The sequence below is a fragment of the Microcebus murinus genome, unplaced genomic scaffold (assembly GCF_040939455.1).
Source record: "Microcebus murinus isolate Inina unplaced genomic scaffold, M.murinus_Inina_mat1.0 scaf054_hap2_Mmur4.0, whole genome shotgun sequence".
In the NCBI taxonomy this organism is placed as follows: domain Eukaryota; kingdom Metazoa; phylum Chordata; class Mammalia; order Primates; family Cheirogaleidae; genus Microcebus; species Microcebus murinus.
Window position 1 is genome coordinate 2493 of NW_027439000.1, and position 25282 is coordinate 27774.

Below are 25282 nucleotides of genomic sequence, written 5' to 3' on the forward strand. Positions count from 1 at the left end.
CCTGGTGTCTTCTCTGAGGCCCCGTGGCTGCTTTTCCCCCCCCGCAAGGGGAGAGCCGCGGAGGTGGGGACCGCCTCCTCGTGGGGACGTACACCCAGCTCTCCACGTCGGATTCCGGGGCTCTCTGTCCTGCCAGAAGGCCCAGCTGGCCTGCGGGTCCTTAGAGTGGCAAAAACATCCGAAAACTGAGATTGAGGGTCCGGTGGTTGTCTGCACTTTTGTGCTGGGCACCCCAGGGAGGCCCGGGGGCTGGCTGGACAACGCGGTCTGCTGGGCGGGGGGGGGGTTTGGAGGAGCAACTGATGCCCTTTGCACTTTGGGTAGCAAGTGTCTGAGGTGTCTCTGAGCCCTGCGCCATGTCGGGGGTGGGGGTGGGAGGTCGGGGGGGGGGGGTGGAGGAGCAGGAGGAGGAGGAGGAGGAGGAGGTGGGAAGGGCCGTGGCCTGCAGTCGTGTTCCCGGGGTGGCTTCTTCCACAGGCTGCTTGGCCTGGGCTCCCTGCACCTGGGCCTTTGGAGGACTGGCCCTGTGCTTGCCAACGCTTCCCCTGCAGGGACCCAGAGCTGGGGGGTTGCATCTCTCAGCCCTGGGTCGGGCAGAGCCCCAGCGGGCCATGCCCACAACCTCTCTCAGCACGGGTCCCCCAGAAGGCTCCTTTGGGACCAGGATTCTCTTGCGGGTGACTCTTTAAGGTCTGGCCCCTGGATGGAGGGGCACCAGGAGTAGAGGAGCAGGAAGGGGAAGGGGGTGGCCGTGCGAGGGGACACTTTCAGGCCAAGTCCCAGCTTCAGCCTGATCCTCCTGGGAACCCCGGGGTGTACGTCACACCTCCTGGTTGTCCCGCTCTGAGACAAGGAGCCGGGCTTCGCATTCCCCCAGCAGCCAGTCGTGGGCTGAGGACACCTGGGGCGTTGGGAACTCCCTGGCTTCTCCTTGGCTTAACATCTGGAGCTGCTTGGGAATCGCGCCGCCACACACACCCGAGTGCAGGTGTCTTCTGCACAGACTGCGGGCCTCGCTCTTCTGAATGCCGCTAGCTCGCCACCCACCCACGGGTGAACCTGGTCAGGGTACTTTCTCTCGGGGGCAGACTCTGATCCTGGCGGGCTACCGGTGTCTCTGTTTGCTCGTTTCTTTCTTCCATTTCGGGAAAGGCTTCCTTACTGGGTGTGGAAATCTCCTATGCCTTTCCTCGCCTATTCTGTCAGCTTTAAAATTCTCTTTCAGTTGCCACCCTCACAGATGGATTAGGAAACTCTTTCCGGTGCACTCATTAGTGAAATGACCTCAATGAAGCTGGAATCCAATATCTAATCGCCGATTTTTAGCGAGTCCACACGCCAGGGGGGTCGGGGTCCAATGCAGCCCCGGCCAGGCCCAGGCCCCTTGGACTGGGCCACAGGAGGACACAGAGGAGGGTCCCGGCCCCCACGGTCGCGTTGCCGGCAGTTCTCCAAGGGCTTGGGCGTTTTCCAGAGGTAGGAGATGGAGGGGACTGATTTCTTCAGCGCCCCACTAACCACGCCACCCCACCCATGGGACACATCCCTAGAGAGAGAGAGAGACGCCCCATACACTCGCTCCCCTCCCCCATGCGCTGTGCCCCAGCCCGGGCCCGGGGGAATAGGCGGCAGCCCACCCACAGGGTGGGGGGCGCAGCTGAAAGGGGTTGTCGGGGAGGGCGGCCCCTGCCTGGGGTCAAAGGGCGGGCGACCCGCGCGTGCGCAATCGGCGGCGGCGGCGGGGGCGGCCACGAGCTGGGGGTGGGCCAGGCGAGGAGAGGAAGGGGGCTGGAAGGTCTCCACCTTGGCGAGTCCAGCCGTGGAGGCGCATCTTGTGTGAGTGTGAGTGAGTGAGTGTGAGTGTGAGTGTGTGTGTGTGTGTGTGTGTGTGTATAGAGAGACAGCCCCCCACCCCGGCCCGCCGCTCCCTGCCCGCCCCGCCCCACCCCGCCTGTCACCCCCGTCCCTCGGAGCCCGCCGGACCCGGCCGGTGAACTCAACAGGCCCGCCCGGTGCGGGTCAGCGCCGGCGCGGGGCCTGGGGCGGGAGGAGGCGGCGGGAAAGCGCAGAGAGGCTCGGCTTCTTGAGCGGGGCAGGGGCGCCCTCCGCCGTCTAGGGCCACACCACCCTGAACGCGCCCGATCTCGTCTGGTCTCAGAAGCTAAGCAGGGTCGGGCCTGGTTAGTACTTGGATGGGAGACCGCCTGGGAATACCGGGTGCCGTAGGCTTCTTCTTTTTTTTTTTTTTTTTTTTGTTTTGCCTCTTGTTCTGTCCCCTCTCTGGGAGCGAGGCGGCGGCCCGGGGCGGGGGTCACCCCCACCCTCAGCGCCCGCCGCGGTGCCTGGCGCCCCAGCCCGCACCGTGGGGCCTCCTCTTGTCCCAAGCCGCGACACCGCCGTCACGCGGCAGCATGCGTGGCTTCTGGACTGTCAGGTCTCAGACCAAAGGTCTGCTCCGTGGGAACCGACACGCTGGAGGAAACCTTGAGAGTCTGAGAGGGGAGGGAGTTCCAGAAGAAGGCCAGGATGTCATTTTGAGGGAGTATGTGACCAGAACTCGTCCCGTTGCTTTTGGGGTTCTATGGGCTACACGTAGGAATCTTTGGTGGTGGCACCTGATGTTGGGGGATCCGGAGTCACACCCAGACCTGCCCCACAGGCCTCCTTTTACTTTTCTCTTCGGATTCATTATGTTTAAAAAGTGTCTCTTATCTCTATGATTGCATTTTCTTTTCTCTCTCTTTTCAAGCAGATGATGGGAGTCCAAGTATTAAGGTGACATGTGTTGCCCGTGCCCCCCTCCCCCCTGTGTTCTTATTCATTAACCTCTGATGTTGTTCCAGCGTATTGTGGGGGTACCAATGTTAAGGTCGGGTACGTTGCCCTCTCCCAGCCTCCCCCCTCGGGTCAGAGCCTCAAGTGCGCCCATCCCCCAGTCGGTGCGCACCCACCCCATTCCTAATGGAGGTGTATGCCCATCCCCTCCCCCCACCCGCCCGACACCCACCCGATGAAGGTGATTCCTCTGTGTCCACTTGGGTGTCCGTCGGTTCGTACCCATTTGCTGGTGAGCGCGAGCACGTGGTGCTCGTGTGTCCATTCTTGGGCTACCTGGCTTACTGGAACGGGTTCCAGCTCTGGCCAGGAGAACCACGAGAGGTGCCCTCTCACCGCTGCTCCTCCTAGCTGAATAGCACTCCGTGGTGTCCACGCGCCACATTTCATTTACGCACTCGTGGGTCGATGGGCACTCGGGTCGCTTCCAGGTCTTTGCGATTGTGACTTGTGCCCTGACTCTAACCCTAACCCTTACCCAGCCCCGTCTCCTCCTCGGCCCCTGCCTGACTGACTCCTTCCCGCCCGGCCTGTCACCTGTCACCGTCCTCTGCCCCTGCCTGACACGCTCCTCCCCGCCCGGGCCGTCACCGTCCTCGGCCCCTGCCTGACGGGGCTCCTCCGTCGCCTGGGCCTTCCAAGGGCTTGGTGTGGACGCTGGTTCCAGGACGCCCTCCCAGGAACCCGGTAGCAGGGCGGCCGCAGCGTCTCGCGCCACCCAACCGTCCGCCGGCCGGCGGCCGTCGCTAAGTGGCCTGCGGGGGACGTGCCCCCACTGTGGGGCGGGCGCCCAGCCTGGTGTCTTCTCTGAGGCCCCGTGGCTGCTTTTCCCCCCCCCGCAAGGGGAGAGCCGCGGAGGTGGGGACCGCCTCCTCGTGGGGACGTACACCCAGCTCTCCACGTCGGATTCCGGGGCTCTCTGTCCTGCCAGAAGGCCCAGCTGGCCTGCGGGTCCTTAGAGTGGCAAAAACATCCGAAAACTGAGATTGAGGGTCCGGTGGTTGTCTGCACTTTTGTGCTGGGCACCCCAGGGAGGCCCGGGGGCTGGCTGGACAACGCGGTCTGCTGGGCGGGGGGGGGTTTGGAGGAGCAACTGATGCCCTTTGCACTTTGGGTAGCAAGTGTCTGAGGTGTCTCTGAGCCCTGCGCCATGTCGGGGGTGGGGGTGGGAGGTCGGGGGGGGGGTGGAGGAGCAGGAGGAGGAGGAGGAGGTGGGAAGGGCCGTGGCCTGCAGTCGTGTTCCCGGGGTGGCTTCTTCCACAGGCTGCTTGGCCTGGGCTCCCTGCACCTGGGCCTTTGGAGGACTGGCCCTGTGCTTGCCAACGCTTCCCCTGCAGGGACCCAGAGCTGGGAGGTTGCATCTCTCAGCCCTGGGTCGGGCAGAGCCCCAGCGGGCCATGCCCACAACCTCTCTCAGCACGGGTCCCCCAGAAGGCTCCTTTGGGACCAGGATTCTCTTGCGGGTGACTCTTTAAGGTCTGGCCCCTGGATGGAGGGGCACCAGGAGTAGAGGAGCAGGAAGGGGAAGGGGGTGGCCGTGCGAGGGGACACTTTCAGGCCAAGTCCCAGCTTCAGCCTGATCCTCCTGGGAACCCCGGGGTGTACGTCACACCTCCTGGTTGTCCCGCTCTGAGACAAGGAGCCGGGCTTCGCATTCCCCCAGCAGCCAGTCGTGGGCTGAGGACACCTGGGGCGTTGGGAACTCCCTGGCTTCTCCTTGGCTTAACATCTGGAGCTGCTTGGGAATCGCGCCGCCACACACACCCGAGTGCAGGTGTCTTCTGCACAGACTGCGGGCCTCGCTCTTCTGAATGCCGCTAGCTCGCCACCCACCCACGGGTGAACCTGGTCAGGGTACTTTCTCTCGGGGGCAGACTCTGATCCTGGCGGGCTACCGGTGTCTCTGTTTGCTCGTTTCTTTCTTCCATTTCGGGAAAGGCTTCCTTACTGGGTGTGGAAATCTCCTATGCCTTTCCTCGCCTATTCTGTCAGCTTTAAAATTCTCTTTCAGTTGCCACCCTCACAGATGGATTAGGAAACTCTTTCCGGTGCACTCATTAGTGAAATGACCTCAATGAAGCTGGAATCCAATATCTAATCGCCGATTTTTAGCGAGTCCACACGCCAGGGGGGTCGGGGTCCAATGCAGCCCCGGCCAGGCCCAGGCCCCTTGGACTGGGCCACAGGAGGACACAGAGGAGGGTCCCGGCCCCCACGGTCGCGTTGCCGGCAGTTCTCCAAGGGCTTGGGCGTTTTCCAGAGGTAGGAGATGGAGGGGACTGATTTCTTCAGCGCCCCACTAACCACGCCACCCCACCCATGGGACACATCCCTAGAGAGAGAGAGAGACGCCCCATACACTCGCTCCCCTCCCCCATGCGCTGTGCCCCAGCCCGGGCCCGGGGGAATAGGCGGCAGCCCACCCACAGGGTGGGGGGCGCAGCTGAAAGGGGTTGTCGGGGAGGGCGGCCCCTGCCTGGGGTCAAAGGGCGGGCGACCCGCGCGTGCGCAATCGGCGGCGGCGGCGGGGGCGGCCACGAGCTGGGGGTGGGCCAGGCGAGGAGAGGAAGGGGGCTGGAAGGTCTCCACCTTGGCGAGTCCAGCCGTGGAGGCGCATCTTGTGTGAGTGTGAGTGAGTGAGTGTGAGTGTGAGTGTGTGTGTGTGTGTGTGTGTGTGTATAGAGAGACAGCCCCCCACCCCGGCCCGCCGCTCCCTGCCCGCCCCGCCCCACCCCGCCTGTCACCCCCGTCCCTCAGAGCCCGCCGGACCCGGCCGGTGAACTCAACAGGCCCGCCCGGTGCGGGTCAGCGCCGGCGCGGGGCCTGGGGCGGGAGGAGGCGGCGGGAAAGCGCAGAGAGGCTCGGCTTCTTGAGCGGGGCAGGGGCACCCTCCGCCGTCTAGGGCCACACCACCCTGAACGCGCCCGATCTCGTCTGGTCTCAGAAGCTAAGCAGGGTCGGGCCTGGTTAGTACTTGGATGGGAGACCGCCTGGGAATACCGGGTGCCGTAGGCTTCTTCTTTTTTTTTTTTTTTTTTTTTGTTTTGCCTCTTGTTCTGTCCCCTCTCTGGGAGCGAGGCGGCGGCCCGGGGCGGGGGTCACCCCCACCCTCAGCGCCCGCCGCGGTGCCTGGCGCCCCAGCCCGCACCGTGGGGCCTCCTCTTGTCCCAAGCCGCGACACCGCCGTCACGTGGCAGCATGCGTGGCTTCTGGACTGTCAGGTCTCAGACCAAAGGTCTGCTCCGTGGGAACCGACACGCTGGAGGAAACCTTGAGAGTCTGAGAGGGGAGGGAGTTCCAGAAGAAGGCCAGGATGTCATTTTGAGGGAGTATGTGACCAGAACTCGTCCCGTTGCTTTTGGGGTTCTATGGGCTACACGTAGGAATCTTTGGTGGTGGCACCTGATGTTGGGGGATCCGGAGTCACACCCAGACCTGCCCCACAGGCCTCCTTTTACTTTTCTCTTCGGATTCATTATGTTTAAAAAGTGTCTCTTATCTCTATGATTGTATTTTCTTTTCTCTCTCTTTTCAAGCAGATGATGGGAGTCCAAGTATTAAGGTGACATGTGTTGCCCGTGCCCCCCTCCCCCCTGTGTTCTTATTCATTAACCTCTGATGTTGTTCCAGCGTATTGTGGGGGTACCAATGTTAAGGTCGGGTACGTTGCCCTCTCCCAGCCTCCCCCCTCGGGTCAGAGCCTCAAGTGCGCCCATCCCCCAGTCGGTGCGCACCCACCCCATTCCTAATGGAGGTGTATGCCCATCCCCTCCCCCCACCCGCCCGACACCCACCCGATGAAGGTGATTCCTCTGTGTCCACTTGGGTGTCCGTCGGTTCGTACCCATTTGCTGGTGAGCGCGAGCACGTGGTGCTCGTGTGTCCATTCTTGGGCTACCTGGCTTACTGGAACGGGTTCCAGCTCTGGCCAGGAGAACCACGAGAGGTGCCCTCTCACCGCTGCTCCTCCTAGCTGAATAGCACTCCGTGGTGTCCACGCGCCACATTTCATTTACGCACTCGTGGGTCGATGGGCACTCGGGTCGCTTCCAGGTCTTTGCGATTGTGACTTGTGCCCTGACTCTAACCCTAACCCTTACCCAGCCCCGTCTCCTCCTCGGCCCCTGCCTGACTGACTCCTTCCCGCCCGGCCTGTCACCTGTCACCGTCCTCTGCCCCTGCCTGACACGCTCCTCCCCGCCCGGGCCGTCACCGTCCTCGGCCCCTGCCTGACGGGGCTCCTCCGTCGCCTGGGCCTTCCAAGGGCTTGGTGTGGACGCTGGTTCCAGGACGCCCTCCCAGGAACCCGGTAGCAGGGCGGCCGCAGCGTCTCGCGCCACCCAACCGTCCGCCGGCCGGCGGCCGTCGCTAAGTGGCCTGCGGGGGACGTGCCCCCACTGTGGGGCGGGCGCCCAGCCTGGTGTCTTCTCTGAGGCCCCGTGGCTGCTTTTCCCCCCCCGCAAGGGGAGAGCCGCGGAGGTGGGGACCGCCTCCTCGTGGGGACGTACACCCAGCTCTCCACGTCGGATTCCGGGGCTCTCTGTCCTGCCAGAAGGCCCAGATGGCCTGCGGGTCCTTAGAGTGGCAAAAACATCCGAAAACTGAGATTGAGGGTCCGGTGGTTGTCTGCACTTTTGTGCTGGGCACCCCAGGGAGGCCCGGGGGCTGGCTGGACAACGCGGTCTGCTGGGCGGGGGGGGGTTTGGAGGAGCAACTGATGCCCTTTGCACTTTGGGTAGCAAGTGTCTGAGGTGTCTCTGAGCCCTGCGCCATGTCGGGGGTGGGGGTGGGAGGTCGGGGGGGGTGGAGGAGCAGGAGGAGGAGGAGGAGGAGGAGGTGGGAAGGGCCGTGGCCTGCAGTCGTGTTCCCGGGGTGGCTTCTTCCACAGGCTGCTTGGCCTGGGCTCCCTGCACCTGGGCCTTTGGAGGACTGGCCCTGTGCTTGCCAACGCTTCCCCTGCAGGGACCCAGAGCTGGGAGGTTGCATCTCTCAGCCCTGGGTCGGGCAGAGCCCCAGCGGGCCATGCCCACAACCTCTCTCAGCACGGGTCCCCCAGAAGGCTCCTTTGGGACCAGGATTCTCTTGCGGGTGACTCTTTAAGGTCTGGCCCCTGGATGGAGGGGCACCAGGAGTAGAGGAGCAGGAAGGGGAAGGGGGTGGCCGTGCGAGGGGACACTTTCAGGCCAAGTCCCAGCTTCAGCCTGATCCTCCTGGGAACCCCGGGGTGTACGTCACACCTCCTGGTTGTCCCGCTCTGAGACAAGGAGCCGGGCTTCGCATTCCCCCAGCAGCCAGTCGTGGGCTGAGGACACCTGGGGCGTTGGGAACTCCCTGGCTTCTCCTTGGCTTAACATCTGGAGCTGCTTGGGAATCGCGCCGCCACACACACCCGAGTGCAGGTGTCTTCTGCACAGACTGCGGGCCTCGCTCTTCTGAATGCCGCTAGCTCGCCACCCACCCACGGGTGAACCTGGTCAGGGTACTTTCTCTCGGGGGCAGACTCTGATCCTGGCGGGCTACCGGTGTCTCTGTTTGCTCGTTTCTTTCTTCCATTTCGGGAAAGGCTTCCTTACTGGGTGTGGAAATCTCCTATGCCTTTCCTCGCCTATTCTGTCAGCTTTAAAATTCTCTTTCAGTTGCCACCCTCACAGATGGATTAGGAAACTCTTTCCGGTGCACTCATTAGTGAAATGACCTCAATGAAGCTGGAATCCAATATCTAATCGCCGATTTTTAGCGAGTCCACACGCCAGGGGGGTCGGGGTCCAATGCAGCCCCGGCCAGGCCCAGGCCCCTTGGACTGGGCCACAGGAGGACACAGAGGAGGGTCCCGGCCCCCACGGTCGCGTTGCCGGCAGTTCTCCAAGGGCTTGGGCGTTTTCCAGAGGTAGGAGATGGAGGGGACTGATTTCTTCAGCGCCCCACTAACCACGCCACCCCACCCATGGGACACATCCCTAGAGAGAGAGAGAGACGCCCCATACACTCGCTCCCCTCCCCCATGCGCTGTGCCCCAGCCCGGGCCCGGGGGAATAGGCGGCAGCCCACCCACAGGGTGGGGGGCGCAGCTGAAAGGGGTTGTCGGGGAGGGCGGCCCCTGCCTGGGGTCAAAGGGCGGGCGACCCGCGCGTGCGCAATCGGCGGCGGCGGCGGGGGCGGCCACGAGCTGGGGGTGGGCCAGGCGAGGAGAGGAAGGGGGCTGGAAGGTCTCCACCTTGGCGAGTCCAGCCGTGGAGGCGCATCTTGTGTGAGTGTGAGTGAGTGAGTGTGAGTGTGAGTGTGTGTGTGTGTGTGTGTGTGTGTATAGAGAGACAGCCCCCCACCCCGGCCCGCCGCTCCCTGCCCGCCCCGCCCCACCCCGCCTGTCACCCCCGTCCCTCGGAGCCCGCCGGACCCGGCCGGTGAACTCAACAGGCCCGCCCGGTGCGGGTCAGCGCTGGCGCGGGGCCTGGGGCGGGAGGAGGCGGCGGGAAAGCGCAGAGAGGCTCGGCTTCTTGAGCGGGGCAGGGGCGCCCTCCGCCGTCTAGGGCCACACCACCCTGAACGCGCCCGATCTCGTCTGGTCTCGGAAGCTAAGCAGGGTCGGGCCTGGTTAGTACTTGGATGGGAGACCGCCTGGGAATACCGGGTGCCGTAGGCTTCTTTTTTTTTTTTTTTTTTTTTTTGTTTTGCCTCTTGTTCTGTCCCCTCTCTGGGAGCGAGGCGGCGGCCCGGGGCGGGGGTCACCCCCACCCTCAGCGCCCGCCGCGGTGCCTGGCGCCCCAGCCCGCACCGTGGGGCCTCCTCTTGTCCCAAGCCGCGACACCGCCGTCACGCGGCAGCATGCGTGGCTTCTGGACTGTCAGGTCTCAGACCAAAGGTCTGCTCCGTGGGAACCGACACGCTGGAGGAAACCTTGAGAGTCTGAGAGGGGAGGGAGTTCCAGAAGAAGGCCAGGATGTCATTTTGAGGGAGTATGTGACCAGAACTCGTCCCGTTGCTTTTGGGGTTCTATGGGCTACACGTAGGAATCTTTGGTGGTGGCACCTGATGTTGGGGGATCCGGAGTCACACCCAGACCTGCCCCACAGGCCTCCTTTTACTTTTCTCTTCGGATTCATTATGTTTAAAAAGTGTCTCTTATCTCTATGATTGCATTTTCTTTTCTCTCTCTTTTCAAGCAGATGATGGGAGTCCAAGTATTAAGGTGACATGTGTTGCCCGTGCCCCCCTCCCCCCTGTGTTCTTATTCATTAACCTCTGATGTTGTTCCAGCGTATTGTGGGGGTACCAATGTTAAGGTCGGGTACGTTGCCCTCTCCCAGCCTCCCCCCTCGGGTCAGAGCCTCAAGTGCGCCCATCCCCCAGTCGGTGCGCACCCACCCCATTCCTAATGGAGGTGTATGCCCATCCCCTCCCCCCACCCGCCCGACACCCACCCGATGAAGGTGATTCCTCTGTGTCCACTTGGGTGTCCGTCGGTTCGTACCCATTTGCTGGTGAGCGCGAGCACGTGGTGCTCGTGTGTCCATTCTTGGGCTACCTGGCTTACTGGAACGGGTTCCAGCTCTGGCCAGGAGAACCACGAGAGGTGCCCTCTCACCGCTGCTCCTCCTAGCTGAATAGCACTCCGTGGTGTCCACGCGCCACATTTCATTTACGCACTCGTGGGTCGATGGGCACTCGGGTCGCTTCCAGGTCTTTGCGATTGTGACTTGTGCCCTGACTCTAACCCTAACCCTTACCCAGCCCCGTCTCCTCCTCGGCCCCTGCCTGACTGACTCCTTCCCGCCCGGCCTGTCACCTGTCACCGTCCTCTGCCCCTGCCTGACACGCTCCTCCCCGCCCGGGCCGTCACCGTCCTCGGCCCCTGCCTGACGGGGCTCCTCCGTCGCCTGGGCCTTCCAAGGGCTTGGTGTGGACGCTGGTTCCAGGACGCCCTCCCAGGAACCCGGTAGCAGGGCGGCCGCAGCGTCTCGCGCCACCCAACCGTCCGCCGGCCGGCGGCCGTCGCTAAGTGGCCTGCGGGGGACGTGCCCCCACTGTGGGGCGGGCGCCCAGCCTGGTGTCTTCTCTGAGGCCCCGTGGCTGCTTTTCCCCCCCCGCAAGGGGAGAGCCGCGGAGGTGGGGACCGCCTCCTCGTGGGGACGTACACCCAGCTCTCCACGTCGGATTCCGGGGCTCTCTGTCCTGCCAGAAGGCCCAGCTGGCCTGCGGGTCCTTAGAGTGGCAAAAACATCCGAAAACTGAGATTGAGGGTCCGGTGGTTGTCTGCACTTTTGTGCTGGGCACCCCAGGGAGGCCCGGGGGCTGGCTGGACAACGCGGTCTGCTGGGCGGGGGGGGGGTTTGGAGGAGCAACTGATGCCCTTTGCACTTTGGGTAGCAAGTGTCTGAGGTGTCTCTGAGCCCTGCGCCATGTCGGGGGTGGGGGTGGGAGGTCGGGGGGGGGGGGGGTGGAGGAGCAGGAGGAGGAGGAGGAGGAGGAGGTGGGAAGGGCCGTGGCCTGCAGTCGTGTTCCCGGGGTGGCTTCTTCCACAGGCTGCTTGGCCTGGGCTCCCTGCACCTGGGCCTTTGGAGGACTGGCCCTGTGCTTGCCAACGCTTCCCCTGCAGGGACCCAGAGCTGGGGGGTTGCATCTCTCAGCCCTGGGTCGGGCAGAGCCCCAGCGGGCCATGCCCACAACCTCTCTCAGCACGGGTCCCCCAGAAGGCTCCTTTGGGACCAGGATTCTCTTGCGGGTGACTCTTTAAGGTCTGGCCCCTGGATGGAGGGGCACCAGGAGTAGAGGAGCAGGAAGGGGAAGGGGGTGGCCGTGCGAGGGGACACTTTCAGGCCAAGTCCCAGCTTCAGCCTGATCCTCCTGGGAACCCCGGGGTGTACGTCACACCTCCTGGTTGTCCCGCTCTGAGACAAGGAGCCGGGCTTCGCATTCCCCCAGCAGCCAGTCGTGGGCTGAGGACACCTGGGGCGTTGGGAACTCCCTGGCTTCTCCTTGGCTTAACATCTGGAGCTGCTTGGGAATCGCGCCGCCACACACACCCGAGTGCAGGTGTCTTCTGCACAGACTGCGGGCCTCGCTCTTCTGAATGCCGCTAGCTCGCCACCCACCCACGGGTGAACCTGGTCAGGGTACTTTCTCTCGGGGGCAGACTCTGATCCTGGCGGGCTACCGGTGTCTCTGTTTGCTCGTTTCTTTCTTCCATTTCGGGAAAGGCTTCCTTACTGGGTGTGGAAATCTCCTATGCCTTTCCTCGCCTATTCTGTCAGCTTTAAAATTCTCTTTCAGTTGCCACCCTCACAGATGGATTAGGAAACTCTTTCCGGTGCACTCATTAGTGAAATGACCTCAATGAAGCTGGAATCCAATATCTAATCGCCGATTTTTAGCGAGTCCACACGCCAGGGGGGTCGGGGTCCAATGCAGCCCCGGCCAGGCCCAGGCCCCTTGGACTGGGCCACAGGAGGACACAGAGGAGGGTCCCGGCCCCCACGGTCGCGTTGCCGGCAGTTCTCCAAGGGCTTGGGCGTTTTCCAGAGGTAGGAGATGGAGGGGACTGATTTCTTCAGCGCCCCACTAACCACGCCACCCCACCCATGGGACACATCCCTAGAGAGAGAGAGAGACGCCCCATACACTCGCTCCCCTCCCCCATGCGCTGTGCCCCAGCCCGGGCCCGGGGGAATAGGCGGCAGCCCACCCACAGGGTGGGGGGCGCAGCTGAAAGGGGTTGTCGGGGAGGGCGGCCCCTGCCTGGGGTCAAAGGGCGGGCGACCCGCGCGTGCGCAATCGGCGGCGGCGGCGGGGGCGGCCACGAGCTGGGGGTGGGCCAGGCGAGGAGAGGAAGGGGGCTGGAAGGTCTCCACCTTGGCGAGTCCAGCCGTGGAGGCGCATCTTGTGTGAGTGTGAGTGAGTGAGTGTGAGTGTGAGTGTGTGTGTGTGTGTGTGTGTGTGTATAGAGAGACAGCCCCCCACCCCGGCCCGCCGCTCCCTGCCCGCCCCGCCCCACCCCGCCTGTCACCCCCGTCCCTCAGAGCCCGCCGGACCCGGCCGGTGAACTCAACAGGCCCGCCCGGTGCGGGTCAGCGCCGGCGCGGGGCCTGGGGCGGGAGGAGGCGGCGGGAAAGCGCAGAGAGGCTCGGCTTCTTGAGCGGGGCAGGGGCGCCCTCCGCCGTCTAGGGCCACACCACCCTGAACGCGCCCGATCTCGTCTGGTCTCAGAAGCTAAGCAGGGTCGGGCCTGGTTAGTACTTGGATGGGAGACCGCCTGGGAATACCGGGTGCCGTAGGCTTCTTCTTTTTTTTTTTTTTTTTTTTGTTTTGCCTCTTGTTCTGTCCCCTCTCTGGGAGCGAGGCGGCGGCCCGGGGCGGGGGTCACCCCCACCCTCAGCGCCCGCCGCGGTGCCTGGCGCCCCAGCCCGCACCGTGGGGCCTCCTCTTGTCCCAAGCCGCGACACCGCCGTCACGTGGCAGCATGCGTGGCTTCTGGACTGTCAGGTCTCAGACCAAAGGTCTGCTCCGTGGGAACCGACACGCTGGAGGAAACCTTGAGAGTCTGAGAGGGGAGGGAGTTCCAGAAGAAGGCCAGGATGTCATTTTGAGGGAGTATGTGACCAGAACTCGTCCCGTTGCTTTTGGGGTTCTATGGGCTACACGTAGGAATCTTTGGTGGTGGCACCTGATGTTGGGGGATCCGGAGTCACACCCAGACCTGCCCCACAGGCCTCCTTTTACTTTTCTCTTCGGATTCATTATGTTTAAAAAGTGTCTCTTATCTCTATGATTGTATTTTCTTTTCTCTCTCTTTTCAAGCAGATGATGGGAGTCCAAGTATTAAGGTGACATGTGTTGCCCGTGCCCCCCTCCCCCCTGTGTTCTTATTCATTAACCTCTGATGTTGTTCCAGCGTATTGTGGGGGTACCAATGTTAAGGTCGGGTACGTTGCCCTCTCCCAGCCTCCCCCCTCGGGTCAGAGCCTCAAGTGCGCCCATCCCCCAGTCGGTGCGCACCCACCCCATTCCTAATGGAGGTGTATGCCCATCCCCTCCCCCCACCCGCCCGACACCCACCCGATGAAGGTGATTCCTCTGTGTCCACTTGGGTGTCCGTCGGTTCGTACCCATTTGCTGGTGAGCGCGAGCACGTGGTGCTCGTGTGTCCATTCTTGGGCTACCTGGCTTACTGGAACGGGTTCCAGCTCTGGCCAGGAGAACCACGAGAGGTGCCCTCTCACCGCTGCTCCTCCTAGCTGAATAGCACTCCGTGGTGTCCACGCGCCACATTTCATTTACGCACTCGTGGGTCGATGGGCACTCGGGTCGCTTCCAGGTCTTTGCGATTGTGACTTGTGCCCTGACTCTAACCCTAACCCTTACCCAGCCCCGTCTCCTCCTCGGCCCCTGCCTGACTGACTCCTTCCCGCCCGGCCTGTCACCTGTCACCGTCCTCTGCCCCTGCCTGACACGCTCCTCCCCGCCCGGGCCGTCACCGTCCTCGGCCCCTGCCTGACGGGGCTCCTCCGTCGCCTGGGCCTTCCAAGGGCTTGGTGTGGACGCTGGTTCCAGGACGCCCTCCCAGGAACCCGGTAGCAGGGCGGCCGCAGCGTCTCGCGCCACCCAACCGTCCGCCGGCCGGCGGCCGTCGCTAAGTGGCCTGCGGGGGACGTGCCCCCACTGTGGGGCGGGCGCCCAGCCTGGTGTCTTCTCTGAGGCCCCGTGGCTGCTTTTCCCCCCCCGCAAGGGGAGAGCCGCGGAGGTGGGGACCGCCTCCTCGTGGGGACGTACACCCAGCTCTCCACGTCGGATTCCGGGGCTCTCTGTCCTGCCAGAAGGCCCAGATGGCCTGCGGGTCCTTAGAGTGGCAAAAACATCCGAAAACTGAGATTGAGGGTCCGGTGGTTGTCTGCACTTTTGTGCTGGGCACCCCAGGGAGGCCCGGGGGCTGGCTGGACAACGCGGTCTGCTGGGCGGGGGGGGGTTTGGAGGAGCAACTGATGCCCTTTGCACTTTGGGTAGCAAGTGTCTGAGGTGTCTCTGAGCCCTGCGCCATGTCGGGGGTGGGGGTGGGAGGTCGGGGGGGGGTGGAGGAGCAGGAGGAGGAGGAGGAGGAGGAGGTGGGAAGGGCCGTGGCCTGCAGTCGTGTTCCCGGGGTGGCTTCTTCCACAGGCTGCTTGGCCTGGGCTCCCTGCACCTGGGCCTTTGGAGGACTGGCCCTGTGCTTGCCAACGCTTCCCCTGCAGGGACCCAGAGCTGGGAGGTTGCATCTCTCAGCCCTGGGTCGGGCAGAGCCCCAGCGGGCCATGCCCACAACCTCTCTCAGCACGGGTCCCCCAGAAGGCTCCTTTGGGACCAGGATTCTCTTGCGGGTGACTCTTTAAGGTCTGGCCCCTGGATGGAGGGGCACCAGGAGTAGAGGAGCAGGAAGGGGAAGGGGGTGGCCGTGCGAGGGGACACTTTCAGGCCAAGTCCCAGCTTCAGCCTGATCCTCCTGGGAACCCCGGGGTGTACGTCACACCTCCTGGTTGTCCCGCTCTGAGACAAGGAGCCGGGCTTCGCATTCCCCCAGCAGCCAGTCGTGGGCTGAGGACACCTGGGGCGTTGGGAACTCCCTGGCTTCTCCTTGGCTTAACATCTGGAGCTGCTTGGGAATCGTGCCGCCACACACACCCGAGTGCAGGTGTCTTCTGCACAGACTGCGGGCCTCGCTCTTCTGAATGCCGCTAGCTCGCCACCCACCCACGGGTGAACCTGGTCAGGGTACTTTCTCTCGGGGGCAGACTCTGATCCTGGCGGGCTACCGGTGTCTCTGTTTGCTCGTTTCTTTCTTCCATTTCGGGAAAGGCTTCCTTACTGGGTGTGGAAATCTCCTATGCCTTTCCTCGCCTATTCTGTCAGCTTTAAAATTCTCTTTCAGTTGCCACCCTCACAGATGGATTAGGAAACTCTTTCCGGTGCACTCATTAGTGAAATGACCTCAATGAAGCTGGAATCCAATATCTAATCGCCGATTTTTAGCGAGTCCACACGCCAGGGGGGTCGGGGTCCAATGCAGCCCCGGCCAGGCCCAGGCCCCTTGGACTGGGCCACAGGAGGACACAGAGGAGGGTCCCGGCCCCCACGGTCGCGTTGCCGGCAGTTCTCCAAGGGCTTGGGCGTTTTCCAGAGGTAGGAGATGGAGGGGACTGATTTCTTCAGCGCCCCACTAACCACGCCACCCCACCCATGGGACACATCCCTAGAGAGAGAGAGAGACGCCCCATACACTCGCTCCCCTCCCCCATGCGCTGTGCCCCAGCCCGGGCCCGGGGGAATAGGCGGCAGCCCACCCACAGGGTGGGGGGCGCAGCTGAAAGGGGTTGTCGGGGAGGGCGGCCCCTGCCTGGGGTCAAAGGGCGGGCGACCCGCGCGTGCGCAATCGGCGGCGGCGGCGGCGGGGGCGGCCACGAGCTGGGGGTGGGCCAGGCGAGGAGAGGAAGGGGGCTGGAAGGTCTCCACCTTGGCGAGTCCAGCCGTGGAGGCGCATCTTGTGTGAGTGTGAGTGAGTGAGTGTGAGTGTGAGTGTGTGTGTGTGTGTGTGTGTGTGTATAGAGAGACAGCCCCCCACCCCGGCCCGCCGCTCCCTGCCCGCCCCGCCCCACCCCGCCTGTCACCCCCGTCCCTCGGAGCCCGCCGGACCCGGCCGGTGAACTCAACAGGCCCGCCCGGTGCGGGTCAGCGCCGGCGCGGGGCCTGGGGCGGGAGGAGGCGGCGGGAAAGCGCAGAGAGGCTCGGCTTCTTGAGCGGGGCAGGGGCGCCCTCTGCCGTCTAGGGCCACACCACCCTGAACGCGCCCGATCTCGTCTGGTCTCGGAAGCTAAGCAGGGTCGGGCCTGGTTAGTACTTGGATGGGAGACCGCCTGGGAATACCGGGTGCCGTAGGCTTCTTTTTTTTTTTTTTTTTTTTTTGTTTTGCCTCTTGTTCTGTCCCCTCTCTGGGAGCGAGGAGGCGGCCCGGGGCGGGGGTCACCCCCACCCTCAGCGCCCGCCGCGGTGCCTGGCGCCCCAGCCCGCACCGTGGGGCCTCCTCTTGTCCCAAGCCGCGACACCGCCGTCACGCGGCAGCATGCGTGGCTTCTGGACTGTCAGGTCTCAGACCAAAGGTCTGCTCCGTGGGAACCGACACGCTGGAGGAAACCTTGAGAGTCTGAGAGGGGAGGGAGTTCCAGAAGAAGGCCAGGATGTCATTTTGAGGGAGTATGTGACCAGAACTCGTCCCGTTGCTTTTGGGGTTCTATGGGCTACACGTAGGAATCTTTGGTGGTGGCACCTGATGTTGGGGGATCCGGAGTCACACCCAGACCTGCCCCACAGGCCTCCTTTTACTTTTCTCTTCGGATTCATTATGTTTAAAAAGTGTCTCTTATCTCTATGATTGCATTTTCTTTTCTCTCTCTTTTCAAGCAGATGATGGGAGTCCAAGTATTAAGGTGACATGTGTTGCCCGTGCCCCCCTCCCCCCTGTGTTCTTATTCATTAACCTCTGATGTTGTTCCAGCGTATTGTGGGGGTACCAATGTTAAGGTCGGGTACGTTGCCCTCTCCCAGCCTCCCCCCTCGGGTCAGAGCCTCAAGTGCGCCCATCCCCCAGTCGGTGCGCACCCACCCCATTCCTAATGGAGGTGTATGCCCATCCCCTCCCCCCACCCGCCCGACACCCACCCGATGAAGGTGATTCCTCTGTGTCCACTTGGGTGTCCGTCGGTTCGTACCCATTTGCTGGTGAGCGCGAGCACGTGGTGCTCGTGTGTCCATTCTTGGGCTACCTGGCTTACTGGAACGGGTTCCAGCTCTGGCCAGGAGAACCACGAGAGGTGCCCTCTCACCGCTGCTCCTCCTAGCTGAATAGCACTCCGTGGTGTCCACGCGCCACATTTCATTTACGCACTCGTGGGTCGATGGGCACTCGGGTCGCTTCCAGGTCTTTGCGATTGTGACTTGTGCCCTGACTCTAACCCTAACCCTTACCCAGCCCCGTCTCCTCCTCGGCCCCTGCCTGACTGACTCCTTCCCGCCCGGCCTGTCACCTGTCACCGTCCTCTGCCCCTGCCTGACACGCTCCTCCCCGCCCGGGCCGTCACCGTCCTCGGCCCCTGCCTGACGGGGCTCCTCCGTCGCCTGGGCCTTCCAAGGGCTTGGTGTGGACGCTGGTTCCAGGACGCCCTCCCAGGAACCCGGTAGCAGGGCGGCCGCAGCGTCTCGCGCCACCCAACCGTCCGCCGGCCGGCGGCCGTCGCTAAGTGGCCTGCGGGGGACGTGCCCCCACTGTGGGGCGGGCGCCCAGCCTGGTGTCTTCTCTGAGGCCCCGTGGCTGCTTTTCCCCCCCCGCAAGGGGAGAGCCGCGGAGGTGGGGACCGCCTCCTCGTGGGGACGTACACCCAGCTCTCCACGTCGGATTCCGGGGCTCTCTGTCCTGCCAGAAGGCCCAGCTGGCCTGCGGGTCCTTAGAGTGGCAAAAACATCCGAAAACTGAGATTGAGGGTCCGGTGGTTGTCTGCACTTTTGTGCTGGGCACCCCAGGGAGGCCCGGGGGCTGGCTGGACAACGCGGTCTGCTGGGCGGGGGGGGGGTTTGGAGGAGCAACTGATGCCCTTTGCACTTTGGGTAGCAAGTGTCTGAGGTGTCTCTGAGCCCTGCGCCATGTCGGGGGTGGGGGTGGGAGGTCGGGGGGGGGGGGTGGAGGAGCAGGAGGAGGAGGAGGAGGAGGAGGTGGGAAGGGCCGTGGCCTGCAGTCGTGTTCCCGGGGTGGCTTCTTCCACAGGCTGCTTGGCCTGGGCTCCCTGCACCTGGGCCTTTGGAGGACTGGCCCTGTGCTTGCCAACGCTTCCCCTGCAGGGACCCAGAGCTGGGGGGTTGCATCTCTCAGCCCTGGGTCGGGCAGAGCCCCAGCGGGCCATGCCCACAACCTCTCTCAGCACGGGTCCCCCAGAAGGCTCCTTTGGGACCAGGATTCTCTTGCGGGTGACTCTTTAAGGTCTGGCCCCTGGATGGAGGGGCACCAGGAGTAGAGGAGCAGGAAGGGGAAGGGGGTGGCCGTGCGAGGGGACACTTTCAGGCCAAGTCCCAGCTTCAGCCTGATCCTCCTGGGAACCCCGGGGTGTACGTCACACCTCCTGGTTGTCCCGCTCTGAGACAAGGAGCCGGGCTTCGCATTCCCCCAGCAGCCAGTCGTGGGCTGAGGACACCTGGGGCGTTGGGAACTCCCTGGCTTCTCCTTGGCTTAACATCTGGAGCTGCTTGGGAATCGCGCCGCCACACACACCCGAGTGCAGGTGTCTTCTGCACAGACTGCGGGCCTCGCTCTTCTGAATGCCGCTAGCTCGCCACCCACCCACGGGTGAACCTGGTCAGGGTACTTTCTCTCGGGGGCAGACTCTGATCCTGGCGGGCTACCGGTGTCTCTGTTTGCTCGTTTCTTTCTTCCATTTCGGGAAAGGCTTCCTTACTGGGTGTGGAAATCTCCTATGCCTTTCCTCGCCTATTCTGTCAGCTTTAAAATTCTCTTTCAGTTGCCACCCTCACAGATGGATTAGGAAACTCTTTCCGGTGCACTCATTAGTGAAATGACCTCAATGAAGCTGGAATCCAATATCTAATCGCCGATTTTTAGCGAGTCCACACGCCAGGGGGGTCGGGGTCCAATGCAGCCCCGGCCAGGCCCAGGCCCCTTGGACTGGGCCACAGGAGGACACAGAGGAGGGTCCCGGCCCCCACGGTCGCGTTGCCGGCAGTTCTCCAAGGGCTTGGGCGTTTTCCAGAGGTAGGAGATGGAGGGGACTGATTTCTTCAGCGCCCCACTAACCACGCCACCCCACCCATGGGACACATCCCTAGAGAGAGAGAGAGACGCCCCATACACTCGCTCCCCTCCCCCATGCGCTGTGCCCCAGCCCGGGCCCGGGGGAATAGGCGGCAGCCCACCCACAGGGTGGGGGGCGCAGCTGAAAGGGGTTGTCGGGGAGGGCGGCCCCTGCCTGGGGTCAAAGGGCGGGCGACCCGCGCGTGCGCAATCGGCGGCGGCGGCGGGGGCGGCCACGAGCTGGGGGTGGGCCAGGCGAGGAGAGGAAGGGGGCTGGAAGGTCTCCACCTTGGCGAGTCCAGCCGTGGAGGCGCATCTTGTGTGAGTGTGAGTGAGTGAGTGTGAGTGTGAGTGTGTGTGTGTGTGTGTGTGTGTGTATAGAGAGACAGCCCCCCACCCCGGCCCGCCGCTCCCTGCCCGCCCCGCCCCACCCCGCCTGTCACCCCCGTCCCTCGGAGCCCGCCGGACCCGGCCGGTGAACTCAACAGGCCCGCCCGGTGCGGGTCAGCGCCGGCGCGGGGCCTGGGGCGGGAGGAGGCGGCGGGAAAGCGCAGAGAGGCTCGGCTTCTTGAGCGGGGCAGGGGCGCCCTCCGCCGTCTAGGGCCACACCACCCTGAACGCGCCCGATCTCGTCTGGTCTCAGAAGCTAAGCAGGGTCGGGCCTGGTTAGTACTTGGATGGGAGACCGCCTGGGAATACCGGGTGCCGTAGGCTTCTTCTTTTTTTTTTTTTTTTTTTTGTTTTGCCTCTTGTTCTGTCCCCTCTCTGGGAGCGAGGCGGCGGCCCGGGGCGGGGGTCACCCCCACCCTCAGCGCCCGCCGCGGTGCCTGGCGCCCCAGCCCGCACCGTGGGGCCTCCTCTTGTCCCAAGCCGCGACACCGCCGTCACGCGGCAGCATGCGTGGCTTCTGGACTGTCAGGTCTCAGACCAAAGGTCTGCTCCGTGGGAACCGACACGCTGGAGGAAACCTTGAGAGTCTGAGAGGGGAGGGAGTTCCAGAAGAAGGCCAGGATGTCATTTTGAGGGAGTATGTGACCAGAACTCGTCCCGTTGCTTTTGGGGTTCTATGGGCTACACGTAGGAATCTTTGGTGGTGGCACCTGATGTTGGGGGATCCGGAGTCACACCCAGACCTGCCCCACAGGCCTCCTTTTACTTTTCTCTTCGGATTCATTATGTTTAAAAAGTGTCTCTTATCTCTATGATTGCATTTTCTTTTCTCTCTCTTTTCAAGCAGATGATGGGAGTCCAAGTATTAAGGTGACATGTGTTGCCCGTGCCCCCCTCCCCCCTGTGTTCTTATTCATTAACCTCTGATGTTGTTCCAGCGTATTGTGGGGGTACCAATGTTAAGGTCGGGTACGTTGCCCTCTCCCAGCCTCCCCCCTCGGGTCAGAGCCTCAAGTGCGCCCATCCCCCAGTCGGTGCGCACCCACCCCATTCCTAATGGAGGTGTATGCCCATCCCCTCCCCCCACCCGCCCGACACCCACCCGATGAAGGTGATTCCTCTGTGTCCACTTGGGTGTCCGTCGGTTCGTACCCATTTGCTGGTGAGCGCGAGCACGTGGTGCTCGTGTGTCCATTCTTGGGCTACCTGGCTTACTGGAACGGGTTCCAGCTCTGGCCAGGAGAACCACGAGAGGTGCCCTCTCACCGCTGCTCCTCCTAGCTGAATAGCACTCCGTGGTGTCCACGCGCCACATTTCATTTACGCACTCGTGGGTCGATGGGCACTCGGGTCGCTTCCAGGTCTTTGCGATTGTGACTTGTGCCCTGACTCTAACCCTAACCCTTACCCAGCCCCGTCTCCTCCTCGGCCCCTGCCTGACTGACTCCTTCCCGCCCGGCCTGTCACCTGTCACCGTCCTCTGCCCCTGCCTGACACGCTCCTCCCCGCCCGGGCCGTCACCGTCCTCGGCCCCTGCCTGACGGGGCTCCTCCGTCGCCTGGGCCTTCCAAGGGCTTGGTGTGGACGCTGGTTCCAGGACGCCCTCCCAGGAACCCGGTAGCAGGGCGGCCGCAGCGTCTCGCGCCACCCAACCGTCCGCCGGCCGGCGGCCGTCGCTAAGTGGCCTGCGGGGGACGTGCCCCCACTGTGGGGCGGGCGCCCAGCCTGGTGTCTTCTCTGAGGCCCCGTGGCTGCTTTTCCCCCCCCCGCAAGGGGAGAGCCGCGGAGGTGGGGACCGCCTCCTCGTGGGGACGTACACCCAGCTCTCCACGTCGGATTCCGGGGCTCTCTGTCCTGCCAGAAGGCCCAGCTGGCCTGCGGGTCCTTAGAGTGGCAAAAACATCCGAAAACTGAGATTGAGGGTCCGGTGGTTGTCTGCACTTTTGTGCTGGGCACCCCAGGGAGGCCCGGGGGCTGGCTGGACAACGCGGTCTGCTGGGCGGGGGGGGGTTTGGAGGAGCAACTGATGCCCTTTGCACTTTGGGTAGCAAGTGTCTGAGGTGTCTCTGAGCCCTGCGCCATGTCGGGGGTGGGGGTGGGAGGTCGGGGGGGGGGTGGAGGAGCAGGAGGAGGAGGAGGAGGTGGGAAGGGCCGTGGCCTGCAGTCGTGTTCCCGGGGTGGCTTCTTCCACAGGCTGCTTGGCCTGGGCTCCCTGCACCTGGGCCTTTGGAGGACTGGCCCTGTGCTTGCCAACGCTTCCCCTGCAGGGACCCAGAGCTGGGAGGTTGCATCTCTCAGCCCTGGGTCGGGCAGAGCCCCAGCGGGCCATGCCCACAACCTCTCTCAGCACGGGTCCCCCAGAAGGCTCCTTTGGGACCAGGATTCTCTTGCGGGTGACTCTTTAAGGTCTGGCCCCTGGATGGAGGGGCACCAGGAGTAGAGGAGCAGGAAGGGGAAGGGGGTGGCCGTGCGAGGGGACACTTTCAGGCCAAGTCCCAGCTTCAGCCTGATCCTCCTGGGAACCCCGGGGTGTACGTCACACCTCCTGGTTGTCCCGCTCTGAGACAAGGAGCCGGGCTTCGCATTCCCCCAGCAGCCAGTCGTGGGCTGAGGACACCTGGGGCGTTGGGAACTCCCTGGCTTCTCCTTGGCTTAACATCTGGAGCTGCTTGGGAATCGCGCCGCCACACACACCCGAGTGCAGGTGTCTTCTGCACAGACTGCGGGCCTCGCTCTTCTGAATGCCGCTAGCTCGCCACCCACCCACGGGTGAACCTGGTCAGGGTACTTTCTCTCGGGGGCAGACTCTGATCCTGGCGGGCTACCGGTGTCTCTGTTTGCTCGTTTCTTTCTTCCATTTCGGGAAAGGCTTCCTTACTGGGTGTGGAAATCTCCTATGCCTTTCCTCGCCTATTCTGTCAGCTTTAAAATTCTCTTTCAGTTGCCACCCTCACAGATGGATTAGGAAACTCTTTCCGGTGCACTCATTAGTGAAATGACCTCAATGAAGCTGGAATCCAATATCTAATCGCCGATTTTTAGCGAGTCCACACGCCAGGGGGGTCGGGGTCCAATGCAGCCCCGGCCAGGCCCAGGCCCCTTGGACTGGGCCACAGGAGGACACAGAGGAGGGTCCCGGCCCCCACGGTCGCGTTGCCGGCAGTTCTCCAAGGGCTTGGGCGTTTTCCAGAGGTAGGAGATGGAGGGGACTGATTTCTTCAGCGCCCCACTAACCACGCCACCCCACCCATGGGACACATCCCTAGAGAGAGAGAGAGACGCCCCATACACTCGCTCCCCTCCCCCATGCGCTGTGCCCCAGCCCGGGCCCGGGGGAATAGGCGGCAGCCCACCCACAGGGTGGGGGGCGCAGCTGAAAGGGGTTGTCGGGGAGGGCGGCCCCTGCCTGGGGTCAAAGGGCGGGCGACCCGCGCGTGCGCAATCGGCGGCGGCGGCGGGGGCGGCCACGAGCTGGGGGTGGGCCAGGCGAGGAGAGGAAGGGGGCTGGAAGGTCTCCACCTTGGCGAGTCCAGCCGTGGAGGCGCATCTTGTGTGAGTGTGAGTGAGTGAGTGTGAGTGTGAGTGTGTGTGTGTGTGTGTGTGTGTGTATAGAGAGACAGCCCCCCACCCCGGCCCGCCGCTCCCTGCCCGCCCCGCCCCACCCCGCCTGTCACCCCCGTCCCTCAGAGCCCGCCGGACCCGGCCGGTGAACTCAACAGGCCCGCCCGGTGCGGGTCAGCGCCGGCGCGGGGCCTGGGGCGGGAGGAGGCGGCGGGAAAGCGCAGAGAGGCTCGGCTTCTTGAGCGGGGCAGGGGCACCCTCCGCCGTCTAGGGCCACACCACCCTGAACGCGCCCGATCTCGTCTGGTCTCAGAAGCTAAGCAGGGTCGGGCCTGGTTAGTACTTGGATGGGAGACCGCCTGGGAATACCGGGTGCCGTAGGCTTCTTCTTTTTTTTTTTTTTTTTTTTTGTTTTGCCTCTTGTTCTGTCCCCTCTCTGGGAGCGAGGCGGCGGCCCGGGGCGGGGGTCACCCCCACCCTCAGCGCCCGCCGCGGTGCCTGGCGCCCCAGCCCGCACCGTGGGGCCTCCTCTTGTCCCAAGCCGCGACACCGCCGTCACGTGGCAGCATGCGTGGCTTCTGGACTGTCAGGTCTCAGACCAAAGGTCTGCTCCGTGGGAACCGACACGCTGGAGGAAACCTTGAGAGTCTGAGAGGGGAGGGAGTTCCAGAAGAAGGCCAGGATGTCATTTTGAGGGAGTATGTGACCAGAACTCGTCCCGTTGCTTTTGGGGTTCTATGGGCTACACGTAGGAATCTTTGGTGGTGGCACCTGATGTTGGGGGATCCGGAGTCACACCCAGACCTGCCCCACAGGCCTCCTTTTACTTTTCTCTTCGGATTCATTATGTTTAAAAAGTGTCTCTTATCTCTATGATTGTATTTTCTTTTCTCTCTCTTTTCAAGCAGATGATGGGAGTCCAAGTATTAAGGTGACATGTGTTGCCCGTGCCCCCCTCCCCCCTGTGTTCTTATTCATTAACCTCTGATGTTGTTCCAGCGTATTGTGGGGGTACCAATGTTAAGGTCGGGTACGTTGCCCTCTCCCAGCCTCCCCCCTCGGGTCAGAGCCTCAAGTGCGCCCATCCCCCAGTCGGTGCGCACCCACCCCATTCCTAATGGAGGTGTATGCCCATCCCCTCCCCCCACCCGCCCGACACCCACCCGATGAAGGTGATTCCTCTGTGTCCACTTGGGTGTCCGTCGGTTCGTACCCATTTGCTGGTGAGCGCGAGCACGTGGTGCTCGTGTGTCCATTCTTGGGCTACCTGGCTTACTGGAACGGGTTCCAGCTCTGGCCAGGAGAACCACGAGAGGTGCCCTCTCACCGCTGCTCCTCCTAGCTGAATAGCACTCCGTGGTGTCCACGCGCCACATTTCATTTACGCACTCGTGGGTCGATGGGCACTCGGGTCGCTTCCAGGTCTTTGCGATTGTGACTTGTGCCCTGACTCTAACCCTAACCCTTACCCAGCCCCGTCTCCTCCTCGGCCCCTGCCTGACTGACTCCTTCCCGCCCGGCCTGTCACCTGTCACCGTCCTCTGCCCCTGCCTGACACGCTCCTCCCCGCCCGGGCCGTCACCGTCCTCGGCCCCTGCCTGACGGGGCTCCTCCGTCGCCTGGGCCTTCCAAGGGCTTGGTGTGGACGCTGGTTCCAGGACGCCCTCCCAGGAACCCGGTAGC

General features: G+C 63.5%; 7 non-coding genes across 7 annotated transcripts; all 7 read left to right on the forward strand.

The window, feature by feature from the left end:
* Nucleotides 1-2110: 2110 nt before the first annotated feature.
* LOC142869059 (5S ribosomal RNA) lies at nt 2111-2229 on the forward strand. Its single transcript, XR_012917861.1, has one exon. It is a non-coding gene; the product is annotated as a 5S ribosomal RNA (ribosomal RNA).
* A 3502-nt stretch (nt 2230-5731) lies between these two features.
* On the forward strand, nt 5732-5850 carry LOC142869060 (5S ribosomal RNA). Its single transcript, XR_012917862.1, has one exon. It is a non-coding gene; the product is annotated as a 5S ribosomal RNA (ribosomal RNA).
* Nucleotides 5851-9356: 3506 nt separating this feature from the next.
* On the forward strand, nt 9357-9475 carry LOC142869062 (5S ribosomal RNA). Its single transcript, XR_012917864.1, has one exon. It is a non-coding gene; the product is annotated as a 5S ribosomal RNA (ribosomal RNA).
* A 3512-nt stretch (nt 9476-12987) lies between these two features.
* Nucleotides 12988-13106, forward strand: LOC142869061 (5S ribosomal RNA). Its single transcript, XR_012917863.1, has one exon. It is a non-coding gene; the product is annotated as a 5S ribosomal RNA (ribosomal RNA).
* A 3509-nt stretch (nt 13107-16615) lies between these two features.
* LOC142869073 (5S ribosomal RNA) lies at nt 16616-16734 on the forward strand. Its single transcript, XR_012917875.1, has one exon. It is a non-coding gene; the product is annotated as a 5S ribosomal RNA (ribosomal RNA).
* A 3509-nt stretch (nt 16735-20243) lies between these two features.
* On the forward strand, nt 20244-20362 carry LOC142869063 (5S ribosomal RNA). The gene has a single exon (XR_012917865.1). It is a non-coding gene; the product is annotated as a 5S ribosomal RNA (ribosomal RNA).
* A 3502-nt stretch (nt 20363-23864) lies between these two features.
* Nucleotides 23865-23983, forward strand: LOC142869064 (5S ribosomal RNA). Its single transcript, XR_012917866.1, has one exon. It is a non-coding gene; the product is annotated as a 5S ribosomal RNA (ribosomal RNA).
* The last annotated feature ends 1299 nt before the right edge of the window (nt 23984-25282 follow it).